Source organism: Diadema antillarum, unplaced genomic scaffold, assembly GCF_040938485.1.
Source record: "Diadema antillarum isolate AM-2024a unplaced genomic scaffold, OU_Dant_1.0 scf00000163, whole genome shotgun sequence".
In the NCBI taxonomy this organism is placed as follows: Eukaryota; Metazoa; Echinodermata; class Echinoidea; order Diadematoida; family Diadematidae; genus Diadema; species Diadema antillarum.
In genome coordinates this window covers 2,470,620-2,484,539 of record NW_027271052.1, presented here as the reverse complement: position 1 = coordinate 2,484,539, position 13,920 = coordinate 2,470,620, and the positions used below count along the sequence as shown (strand labels likewise).

The following is a 13,920-nucleotide window of genomic DNA, read 5'->3' as shown; positions in this document are numbered from 1 at the left end:
GCCACCTATTGTACCAGTGGCGGTGAGTCAGCACTTACCTTGCATTATCCAAAGTCTCTGGAGACGTTTTCTCTCTCGTGTCTGTAGGGACAAAATATGGGAAAGAGAGGGAGAGGGAAAGAAAAGGAGAGATGTATAAAAATTGTCTTGTTTCATTTTCTTAGACTGCATGGATACAGACGCTTGAGAATTTTGCTGGATTTATCACGAACAAAACATAAATGCAAACAGTAAAGTGCACACTCCAAGTTCATTTCTCTTTGTGTCACATCCAAATACAATCCAACCCACCCCGACCCAAAAAAAAAAATTTAAAAAAATTAAAATGGGACAGTCGTAAACCTGATGGACAGCTATGCTTTCTGCAAAACTCATTTTCTAGGAATTATAATCTTGGTGATAATTTTATGTTAAAATGAATTACACTAAGAAAACATTGATGAGAGACTCGTGTGGTGCGACAAAGATTGATGATAGGTGTAGTTAAGCAAATGACTCTGAGTGTTTTGAAACTGCAACACTATGGCATCATACACATTGTACATGTCTGTCTAAACAATAGGATGAAAACCTACTGAGACATTATACAGGTTGCCTAACATACATCTGTACAACAGGGGAATGTTTTATCATTTGCTGTGATGCAGAAATTTGATGCTGTAAACTAACAATCATTTGTCAAGTAATCATCTTGATATTAGTAGTCAGTGGTATGTAATGTACTGGTCAAAGGTAGTGTCACTGGCATGTCTTACTGTTGAATGGTAATCACAGACTTCTGAGGCACACTACACATGTCATATAGACTTGCATAAGAGATATGTCTGGGAAGTTCCTTGGTTTCCAGGTCATCAGTGGACAAGTCAATTCTTTTTCTCTACTTTATGGCTCATATTCTAACATTTCACACATTAATGTTCAGGCTTTGCAACAAGATATCTTTGTGACCAACATCAACATGATTATCTATGATTATGCACTTCTGCATCATTAGAGAAATAACAAAATGAAGCAGGTTTGGGGTCGGTTCAAGGACTAAAAGAGCCACTTTGAACAAAACTACATCTTTTTCTTTCTTTTATAATAGCTTGAGAACACTCTGTATTCTTTCATGATATCATCTCTGTGTAAAACCAAGAATTCATGAGATGGATTTAGATATATCTCCATCATACTCTTTTGAAGCACATCTGTCACCCTATGCAAAGACATGTGGCATTGAGAGCCTCTTCACACTAAGTTTGATTGGAAGACAAGCAACAGAGTCTGGCTTATACTCATCCATAGACCGTGCCTACTTTGCATGACATGGTTATTAGCATAAAAAGGTAATCATCTTAATGGCAGTTTCATCCTCAGAACAAGCTGCATCCACCATCCTTTGAAGGCCATAACTGCTACAATAAATCTATGTTGCAAATCACACTTCCAGGACTGTGAATCTCACAGTATTCCTGATCTCATAGTACTCCTGGAGGAAAACAAGGTCACATGTGGATTCAACATGGATAAAAAGTATGTTGCCCACGCAGAATAATGACAGTAAGAAAGAGATGAAAGAGAAAAAAGGCAAAAAAATGGATAAGATGACTACACTGTAAGGACTGCATTTTGTGCTGAGATGCTATTGTATGCACATAATACAATAGTTTTCAAATCATGAAAAGACAAAATGATTATTTTCTACAGAATGAAAACTACAATATATCCCATGCTTCTTAACATACAGGGTGCATCCGTGCAATAAACTTTCATGTGATACTCAAAATTTGTATGCCGACTTTATGTTGCATGCATGCAACAAAGATTCTGTGTCTAGATTATTAATTCTCCATCCGCTAATGTGGAAAGAGGGTGCATTAAGGAAAGAGGGTGCATTAAGGAAATGGCCAGGTTACAAAAATTACAAAAGACTCACACCTGAAACAAATTCAGAAAAAAAAATCACACAAATATACACTTTTTTAATATATTTGTTGGATTTCAGATAAATCACTCTCGCTTTCTCTGCCAATATAATGAATTTCAAATTTTGGCATAATTTGGTCAGCAATGGAATATCTCTCACTTCTATGCGTACATCACAAATATTAGGTAGAGTAAGGATTGTAATAAACTTGTGGTGAAAGTGTTAACATGATGCATTTCCTCTCAGCAAACAGAAATTACAGCAATTTTTCACAATAGTGACACTGAAATGAAACAGTAAATGATTTTGTAAATCATTTGTCAGTATCATCCTCAAAGTGGTTTCAGTTTATTAGGATTTTATAATCGACAAGTTCTGACATTGGCCACTATTTATGTATAAGACCATTCTTTTCTCACATTACATACACATGTACACCAGTGACTCCCTTCTGAAAATAATGTGACCAAGAGACATATAATTATATCATGGATACAGTGTGTGTGTTGAATGTGAAAAATGTTAGTGATGAATTACCCAGAGCAAGTAATCTCTGGGGAGCCTTGTATGACACCCAGCCATTAGGTGCCATGCCAGTCAGACAGACAACATTCACACTCATTCTGGGAATAAGCTGCCTCTGAGGATGGGACACTAGGTTATCCAAACAAACAGTGAGAGAGTGAGGCAGGAGCTGACACACAGTGAGAATGACCCGTCATAGATCAAAGGAAAAGAGCTCCTGGGCACACTGCACCAAACTTCTCAACTCATCAACCATCTCCTGACACCACAGTAGACAGAGATGATCCACATGCAATGAAAACATGTTCCCACAAACACACTTTACAGATTGGTGTTTTGAGGAAATGGCAAAATGAGGAGTGACATGTATCTAGCGGACAAATCTCGATCTTGTTCCCAATATTTGGACGTCATCCATGTACTTAACGTAATGGTCATTACAATGAAACTAATAAATGGAGCATCTGTTTACCTTGCTTGCTGTCAGCCATCACAAAACTGACTTGCAATATCTCGCTCTCTTTTTTTTTCACTATCGTAATAAGCCATCTGTTTTAAGATTTTGCACAAATGGACTATTTCTGGGTCAGGAATACCTAGTTTAACCACACTTTGCTATAATCTATACATGATCATCACAGGAAAAAAAGTTATTCGGTCATCAAAAGCATAGCATGATATGAAGATAATGCACCAAAGTATTTGCAGTATATCCTTCCACAAAATTTCACAGATTCAAAATGCGGCTAAGTATGAAAGTCTCTTCATAAAGTAAGATCAAAGGTCAAGGATGATGACATGACATTTGCAGTAATACTCTATGCTTACTCTATCACAAGAGAAGAAAAAAGCAAGTACAGCTGTAGCATCCAGACCAGAGATAAATAGTCCCTCCTGCAACCTACAGAAATTACCAGATCATCTGAACTTTGACATGCTCACCCTCCTCCCAAAAAACACAAAACACATTGATTAGGCCCCCCCCAAAAAATTGTTGCATTGGCGTAACCCGCCCGACCCTAAAAATTCCGCCGACCCCATGTTTTTTTATCATTTTTTTTTGCTATCGATATCAAATATCTTGTTGATTGCGATCGCGATCGCACAAACCCGGAAGTGGAAATGGCTCTGGGGATATCGGATGTACGAGGGAGAGATCTAGCGCCTCGCATAAGCCTTCCTTGATCAGTACGTCATCTGTTTCCAACACGGACACGTACTCTAACAAGATTTATTCAGTGTATACGTAGCATTCAGACTGCGATGTATTGTGCACAGTTTTGCCATAGGTTTCTTGTGTGGAAAACTTACACGAATCTGTATATGTGGGACTGTAATAGAGATCGCCGTGTGCGATGAAAAGATCGTACATATGGGTCAATTTGCATCTATCTTATCTAAGTCAAAATAGTAAAATATGAAGTGAAAACATTCAGGATAGGGATTTCAACATCTTTGAATTCTGTGAAGGGGTATAATTCCAGTAATATCGGCCTCATAAATGATTTGTAGAATAGATGAACACAGTACATTCGGTGCAGCAGTTGTAACTGTTTACTGAGCTGAGCACGAGTTTTAGACGTAAAATGCAGGTAGCCAAAAAAAAAAAAAAAAAATAAAAAATCCGCCCGACCGACCCTATTTGAAAATCTCATGTTACGCCAATGCAACAATTTTTTTTTTTTGGCCTTAGATAATTGCCCCCTCTCCCTCAGAAAATACTTTATGCTTACTCTATCACAAGAGAAGAAAATGTACAAAACAAAATTTTTTATACTCTGAAATATGCAACAAAATAAAATGTAATCTCTCAAAAAGGAGGGTGTTATCTCTTTGAATATCAACCTAATGGTTAATGTCCCCTCAATGAAAGGTGGTTAAACTGAATTGCTTCTAATTTCATTTTTATATTCACATGGTGTATCATATGCCTTCTTATCTTAATTTTAACAGTGTGGAATATTGTGCTCATTTGAGCTTGACATGAAACTAGCACAAAAATAAAAGCATGCACATTTGTTGTTGTTACACAAAATGTATGTAATAATATTCTATATTTTGATTCCACTGAGTCAAAAACATGCAGAATTCATCTTACCTGGTCAAGCCTGAAAGAAAAACTCACATGAAAATTTCCACTTTACAGTAGTATGGAGTAATGTACAGTTTTACATGGTGCAGATATATAAACTAGCCTTGCACATGCAACATGTGTGCCTTCTATAATTTAGCTTAACATATTATGTTTAGCTGAATTAGATTAAAGTCTACTTGCTACTTTGATTTTATTTTCAACACTTGCCATTTTATCAGTTAAGGAAAGACTGTACGAGATCTGACCTCAACAAAAGAAGTAGAAGAAAAAAAAAAAGTAAGTCAGTACTTATCGAAAGTTGGAAACATTATAGTGGGGTAGAAGTTGTCACAAATCATCCTATCATTGTGACCATTAAATGGTTTTAGGATCAATCTGTTAACCAGTCACACTAACCGATACACTTTTAGTTTCCCACATCACAATCAGATTCTTACAAATATGTTGTACCAAGATGGCAAGCTTAAGCTATGCATGTACACACAGTAATATGCAGGGAAATATCAAGTATCTAAACACACTCTGCTGCTGGTTGTTCTCCATCTAGCTGAACACACCTCCTGACCCTAGCCTGTAAAATAAAGCAGAAGCGGAGATGTAGCTGGACATAGAAATGCAGTATTTATATGTGCCACCTGAATTTTGGAATGGTTTGAATAATTCATGAAGCCCCCCATTCCCCCCCCCCCCTCCCCCCTTTCCGGCGTCTTGTTTCTTAAGCAGGCCATGTAAGTCTGTGAGCCATTGTATTAATCTGGGGACTCCGATGATGGATCACTCCTTCTAACGGATGCAGATGCATCCAAAATCTGAACAAGAACTAGGGGGATTTCCATGGGAAGAAATACAACTTAAGAACACAAAATCATAATGACATGTACACTGAACAAGTCTGCTTTCTGGTTTGAGTAAACTTACTCTTTAGAAACACATGGGTCTGTCTTGAAAGAAACTGAAATTATATGTAAATTGCTATATGTTTGGATAAGGCAAATGTTTATTGAAGACTCAATGCATTTGGTATTCGTAGTTTGTTTCTGCATCAAAAAGCATGCTTGGAATTCATTTAAACCCGGGCATATTTGGAATAAATTTCAACCATGGTAGAAGTGCACAAGTATCTTTCTGACTTTACTTTGAAGTATCCTGCTAAAAACCTCTTCTATAAGATAACATTTTGTGGGAGTAACAATTCAGCTATTACAATATCTTTGAATGTACAATGAAACATTTAAAAACTAATGGAAACACAAAATAAATCAGTGTTTTGCTATTACATCAGTGGCATACATCATATCTCAAAAACAACAACAACAACCTATCATCTCATTGTGGACTGTGATGTATAAGAAACTATGTCATCACGAATACAATTTGATTGCATGTGTAAAAAGATCATGCTTAACAAAGGGTAACCATTGTGACACAGAATATTTATGTCTGAAACAGGGTCAATTAAAATCCTGTAGAAAGGTAAACCTTTCTGTTTCAAAAACTTGTGATGAATTGTATCAATGCACATTTTGGAGATTCAACGAATATCTGTATTAAAGTGATTGGGCAGACCTGGTCGCATGAAGGTGGAATAATTGTTGTTACAATGTTTTCCAAAAGGCAGAAAATTTAATGCTTATTATATTGTGACACATAATGAAATAATAAGTTTTGTATTCCAAGTTTGTATTCCAAGAATACCTTGACTACTCCTCATGATGAAATGCTGAGTAGATAATGACTTTAGTTGTTGAAACAAACAAAATGTTTTTGTCTCAGGGTTTGAAAGGCTACTGTACTTGAGGGAGGTTATAAGAAAACTGTTATTTCACAACCTTTTGCTGGAATAATCTCTGTTTCCTGCCCTGCTAGTCATCATCTGTACAATACTAGCTCTTCTACTTCATCTGTTTGTGGAAAGCCTCAGGATTCACCAGATTATTGCTATTCAAATAGGCAAACCCCAGACACTATAAACTCAAGGCAATTCAACAAATTGATAATTTGTCATATTTAGACACAGACACAATTTAATCACTGACTTGAGTGATGGGACATGGTAACATCATGTTCAGCTCCTATTTTGGTAGCTCATGTTCTGTTCTCTGTATCTTGTCTATCCATAAATGTCCTGGAATTCCACATATGATTTTGTCAGTGGTCATTTGACTGATCCAATGTCTTTCTCAACCTAATTCTATCTACATTATTTTTTTCTTGACTTATCCATTTTATGGAAATTCATTGCAGAAATTTTAGATTGTGAAAACTATATGCAATGAGTGCATTCGTTGGCATTTTCAGAAGGAAAACCTTATTTGTTTTGTAAAAACTGTAGTGAAAATGATATTGGATTTTTTTTGTGTGTGGAAATTCCTTAACTAATGCATTCTAATTTAACGTTTCTCATTTATCAGCATGAGTAACCTACTCACATGTTTCATTCTTTACTACAAGACTTGAAATAGGAAGTAATTAGTCAGATTTTAATCCACTACCAAAAGTACCTCATATCAAAGATGCTAAAGAAGCAAGTGATATGTTGCATTCATAATAATCTTGTAAAAAAAGAAAGAAGAGTAATATGGCTTAGCAATGGTTTCTGTTAGATACTAAACTTCTACTCCTGGTTAAAAATTAATGTTTAGGATTTGGTATTGATAAGGGTATCTGCAACGCCCCTTACCACTCTAAGGGGGTTCACTGGCAGTTTGGGAGAGTGATTTGGATCGTGATCCAAATCTCGTGTGAATGCCTGGCATGATGAAAAATCATGATTTGGATCCTGATTATAATTTTACTATTTTTGTGATTATTCTCAAATAATCACAGTATTTCTCCAATAATCAAGATGATTGCTCTGCGATATGTCTTGTCAGAATGGTGATTAGAACATCAATGTTTCCAATCCCACAATGCATCAGGTATCTTTGCTGGGGGCTGGGGTGGCCATAGTACGGTCCGTTTCTCACTGCAGCGAGCAAATCGAGCCACATGTAAACAGGTTAGCAGAGAATGTATACAATGCACGATGATGATGATGATGATGATGATGTGTGTGCTTGTGTGTGTGTGTGGCTCCAGGCCCGGGCCTTCATTGAGTGTGCTGAGATACTGAGAACGCAGGTGACTCAAACACAATGGTGCTACAACATGCTGAGTAGCTCCAGTGGCTGGGAGTCAGGCTGAGGTCACAGGCGTTCCATTTGAGAGGGTTAGTGATATTTTTGGTTTGGCACTGTGTTTGGCACCAGCCAAAAAATACATTGATTTTTCAGTCATGATTATTCCATATAATTTTTGTTAATCTGAAAATAAGGTTTAGATCGCGATCCAAATCAAACTCCTTCTGCCGTCAGAATGCCTCTTCTGTCTGATTAAGCAAAGAGCACAGAAGATTTTTTAAAATAGTCTTATCACAATCCTTGTGATATTGAATGTGTGGTCATTATGTCATCTTACCTCACAGAATTCCTGCATGGACTTATTAATTTTACTTGATGATTCCATGGACCTATTATATAAGGACATTCATCGCATCATTAATTAATTCATGCACCTGTACATCTCAAAAGCAACACAAAGACATTTTTAGCATGCTTCACTGCTTTGATCCCATGATCATCACCGCCAGCAAGCCGGGAGAAGAACAAGACGGAGATTCGAGAAATCTAAAACTATATGCGCAGAAGAAAATAACTCACAAAAATCAAGTAAAGTGAATGTGCAGTTGTGGTGTATGTTAGGAAATCATGCCTCAAACAATTTCGCTTGGGGAGAAGCAGGCAGTTTTTAAAATAAAGCTAACATTTTGGCACAATGATTGTCATTTGTGATCTCAATATTTCACATTTATGCAGCTTATTCCAGAGCAAAAAGGGGTGGTAATGGTAGAGAGCTGGTATATCTTGCTATTAGGCAAGGTCTTATGCGTGTGCGAAAATGTGCGAATCAGCAATTACCCATCTTTTGACACAAAATTTGTCATGTTTTCAGGTTTTGCTGCTCCTCATCATCTGTATTTATTCAAAGACATTTCCGTTTGAAAAAGGCACATCAGCGAAACAAGACTGAAATGAGGGAAACGATTCTTTTGTTAGTGACGATACATGATTGATACATGATCACACAATCAATAGTTATTGTCCAGACACCTGAATGTACTCATTAAGATGCACATAATCAGGTGGCGGTGGTGATGATGGGATCAAAGAAAGACCTCCGTTCATAGTCCATGTGTAGTAGGTCCATGATGATTCTCATGGCATTCTAATGGTGTGTGAAATCTGTATCAATGATGTAAGTGGCACATTCAGGAAAAAGCAAAAAAAAAACAAACAGACAAACAAACAAAAACAAAAATAAACCCCCCAAAAAAAACCAACAACAACAAACACCCTCTCGGCTGTTCCATTTCCTGTGTCCACAGGCCTTGTCTATTTTGGCTTCTTGAAGTCAAAGTTGTGTTTTATATCATTTCTACACTGAGTGCTGAGCATATGTAACATGGACAGGCATCTTTGTCTGTTCATGTTACATATGTTCACCAGTAAGTCTAGAAATGGCATAAATCACAGTGTTCAACAGAATTTGAGTGCTGTTATTACCTTTTCTAAATGAATACTGGGCCATTCAGTTGAAAAACAACAAATATTCAATGAGCATTAATTATTTGACCTTCACATGTTAATACTACTATATTGATGGATTGCCTGTTGAAGTGAGATCCTCTAAATTCTTTGAATTTGAATTCATTGAATTACAATTGATTCAAATTTACCTTGGATTGACTACATTCGCAATTTTCACAGTCTTGTTTTAGAACATTGGGAAAATTTACACTGATTGATAAAGTATCTCAGAGTTTTCCTTTATATTCTGATTCTACCATCTATATACACAGTAGGACCTCGATTATCCAGCCATCGTGCGAATACATGACGGGACATATTCCAATCATCGCAGCAGACTGGAACTCTGAAGTCATTTCGTGAGACGATGTCAAAGACTGGTGGTGCACTTGTCACTGCAACAGTAATGGTTACATTACAATGCATGCAGCAACAGTATTCGGGAAGTCGTAATATTGATCTCATTGTGGGTCAATATCAATGAAACAATACATGAAGGGATATTTTTCATGTATTTTGTTTAATTCTGTAATTTCTGCAATTTCTGAAGTATGAAACATGACAACGCCATGCAGATAATCATAATATTAGTGAATTGGTAGTAACATGTGTATACCCCTACACGAATATGCTAGAAAGTGCTGTATTTGAGCATATCTCTTTTATCTGGCCAAATCGATAAATCCAGATGCCCGCTGGTCCCAGTGTGGCCGGATACTCAAGGTTCTACTTTATTATCTACTTTATTACATACTGATATATTATTTAAGGAAATTTTGGCTCAATTATACAAACTAATTCAAATTTGTATTCTCCAGAAATGTAGTGCAATTCATCACTAATTTCCCTTATTCAACACCTTCCAATCCCTATTTCATAAACTAAAAACATAAAAAATATATATATTCATATCTTTCAGACTGCTGCTTTCAAGGAAAATACAGATTTAATAGTCTTCCTTAAATTTTGATTTTTTTTTTTTTCACAACAAACTCTACAGTTCATTCATACCCAATGCATCATTTGTCTTAATAGTACATATATCTTGAAAAACTCCACAATCCTTCACAGCCCAAAAATCATGAAAGCATCATGGGCCAAATGTTTGGTATTCTTTGCTCCATGTCTGGAACTGTGCATTTCATTGTTTTGTTTTGTTTTGGGGTTTATTAAGAGAATAAAAAATATCGTTATATCTCCATATAATTTTTTTTGGCTGAAAATATAAATTCAGAGCACAGGTTTCCATTAGAGGATTTTTCTCAAACTTTCACTGATGTGTTCTACTGATATTGCTGCATTCTCTCAATCATAATTATGTATATAAAGGTAGACTTGTCCTTTAAATACTCTGAAATAAGTTTAGTGCCATCACATTACAATTATACATTTTCCACATTAACCTGACATCAATAGTATACTATAATGTGTTTCTACACATAAACTCCATCACAGTACAATGCACATCACACCTCACTGCATGCCCTCTGCACTGCTGTTCACACTGTGAGTAGCCAGATTTAAAATATATGTTATGATAGATTTTACGTCATAACATTACCTGAGGCCATCTTTCTAGTCAAGCTCAGCTAATTAGGATGGTCCCCTGAATTTCTCATTATTTTTTTCAAAATTTTATTTGAAGTGTTTGCTCCATTAGTGTACCTTCAATATGGCATTGTTATATATTTCTAAAGCTAATCTTCTGTCTCACAAAGCGAGGTAAACACGAAAAAATGAATACGACGTTTCGGCCGCAAAATCTGCTAGCCTTTGTCTGGCAAAGAAGATGATGAACATCTTCCGTACTATATACATTGTATATCTACTTCATATGTTTTCTTGCAATTACATGGAAACATATAATCTACATTGACACAAATATATTTCATATAATTATGCCAACACTTTGTTAGATTTTGTTGTTCTGTATTGAAAATGCAGAATATAATCTGAACTGAAAAGAACTAAGGCATGAAAGATTTCATACACATTATCAGACTGCATCAAACATATAGTGGTCACGTTTTTTTTTTTTTTCACAGCAAAACACACATTCTGCAGGTTCATATGTATTCATGGTATGAAAAAGTCCCAAAGGGCACTCTATTTGGATGCACAAATTGTGAGTATATTGATACCAGTCTAATTGGAAATGTCCAAGGCATAATGGCTTGCACAAGCTAGCTAGCTCATGGATTCAGTTTGTGCTTTGCATGCATAATCCCCTGTCACACAGGTTTATCACACAATGGCATCACCTAATCTACAGCACTGTATGCATGCATAGCCACACAATCTACACTGTCTGTTAAGAAACACTACATTGTACTTCACTCAGCCGAATCTTTGGAGTGGTAAAAGTACCACACGATGAAAATAAAAAATGGAAATAGAAAGTGGATATTTCACAAAATAATCGCCGAGTAGATTTGCAGTATCAAATCAGCCCGTGCTTTGTACCCTTGAGTCAGTGTGCAAGGCTGCATGTGTTTGCATTGTTAGGGCAAAGGTGGGTGACGGCCACTGAGGCCATGGTTACCACAGCAACAGTGTGTTGTCATGGAAATGCAGCTATGCCATTTGGAGGAGAACGCTTTCTCCTGGCTGTAGGTGTTATAAAGGGAGCCTGAGTGAGCGGTGGCTTGGGAGGAATTAATGGCATAGCTCCAGCTGTCTTGGTATCATATTTACTGCCAGTTTATTCTCTTTTTAACGACTCAGTTTTAGCAAGCAGAAAGGTTTTTAGGTGCCATTATAGTCTTTTGCAACCAGCATTCTGCAGACGACAACTCATCTTAGAGAGAAAGATATTTAGCATCCATATTTCTGGCCAGTGGTATTTAATGGCTCCTTGATCTAGTATCTTTGGTTTAGTATCATATCTCCTCTAAAGGTGGCCTTAAACAGACTCCAAATATTGCATCAAAAGATATCTTAAGCAATGTCTGATGAACAAGACCATAAAGAGTGTCATTTATATGGCTTGCTCATTCACAGAGATGGTTCCGTCTGTTTTTAAACGGAAAAAAAAAGCCTTACTGCATGGACTTTGTTTCAAATGGATATTTCCTTACAGAAGGGTATTGCATGCTACACATACATGTAGCTACCCCTACATGAAGTATATCAAGATGCATTGCACAATCTTTTGCTAAAGATATGAGCATTTATATTTAAAAATTTCATAATCTTAACCTTGTAAGTATAACACAGGCGAAGCTTACAAGATGTACCCATGCTGGGATCATGACACAATTTTTATTGGGTCTCCTATAATCCTAACAAATGATAGACTTCATGTTCATTATTAAAACTTAATGTCAATGATATTAAGATGTCACTCAACATTTGTATTAAAGAGGAAAGCATTTCTAAATAATAAAAGGCAAAAAAAAAAATTAGCTTCTGTCAAGGAAAACCAAAGAACTTGTGATATAATGAGCATCACATCAAGTGTACAAACTGTTTATCTTTTGCTTGTTGATAATTGCTTGAACCCCTCAGCCACCTCTGAATTTCCAAATCAAATCTTTGATATTTTTGTTGAACTGTAAACACATACAGAAACTTTGTGGTATGAAAATGCTGTTGTTGATGATGATGATGATAATGGTGTTGGTACAAACAAACCTGTACCATGCTGACACACCCAAACTCATAACAATGATGCAGCTATACCGAACAAATACAATGGAGAACAATTCACTACTGTTTTAAGGGCTCTATTAAGACACTACAATTTAATAACACTTGTAATGATCTTGCAGTAATTCAAATTGTGTCACAAACATTTATTACAGTAACTAAACAAATAGTCCAGATTCATGAAATTCTTCTGTAAACAAATAGTGTATTACAGTAAGAGTTAAGTTCGCAGTGCTGAGAACCTTCAGGAATAAAACTTATATTATGGAGAAAGTACTGTAAAAGTGGAAACTTTTGTGGTGTTGAATTTTTGCGCATTTCGCGCAATCAGAAACTAGCACGAAAATAAAAGCACGCGAATATTTTTCCTTGCCATTATATGTTCCCGTAGTTGATGTCTTAATACCGCGGAATTAAAAATACACTAAACTCTTCTTATTCGGCTGAGCGCGAAAAATTAGTCACACGAAAATATCCCCTTTACAGTAATGGGCATGCTACCCTACCTGCATGTAAGATGTGAATATATTCTACATGGGAAGTTTGTACTTGGCTGTCAATCAGCCATATTAAATACATTTCAGTCCCTGTGATTAAAAAAAAAAAAAAATCCCCAGTAGAGTGTTAGTAGTACAAGAAGACACAAACCTCTCTTTCTCTATAATGCATCCATCTCTCTTCCTTTTAATTCTTCTTTCTATCTACTTTCCTTCAATTCATCTTCTTTTCCCTATAATCTAAATGCACAACTCCTTCCTTTCAATTCTTCTTTCTCTCTACTTTCCTCCCATTCATCTTCCTTTTCCTCTCCATAATGCATTTTCTTACTTTTAGTTCTTTTTTCTCTCTCCTCCCATTCATCTTTCTTTCTTTCTCTCTATACTGCATCTCTTACTTATCAATTCTTCTTTTTCTCTCTAATTTCTATCCTGCCGTTCACCTGCTCTCTTTCTCTCTTCAATTCATCTGAGCTTTCAACTCCTTTCAATCTCATTCTTTCATGCAGCCACCTTTCATGCTGATTATCTTTCTTATTAAATCTTCTGTTGATGCATTTCACGATTTTCTTTTTTGTTTTTCCAAATTTGATTAGGACTATATGTGTCTTACAGATCAGT

General features: G+C 36.2%; 1 protein-coding gene across 4 annotated transcripts in view; it reads right to left on the bottom strand.

Annotated features, from left to right (window-relative positions):
- The window catches only part of LOC139722316 (heterogeneous nuclear ribonucleoprotein K-like), a 159,630-nt gene that overhangs the window by 113,209 nt on the left and 32,501 nt on the right, over positions 1 to 13,920 (bottom strand). For all 4 annotated transcript variants that reach the window (XR_011710278.1, XM_071633627.1, XM_071633625.1 and 1 more), the window contains one exon: positions 39 to 81. The gene's annotated coding sequence lies outside the window, so the exon portion shown is untranslated. The remainder of the gene's footprint in view (positions 1 to 38; positions 82 to 13,920) is intronic.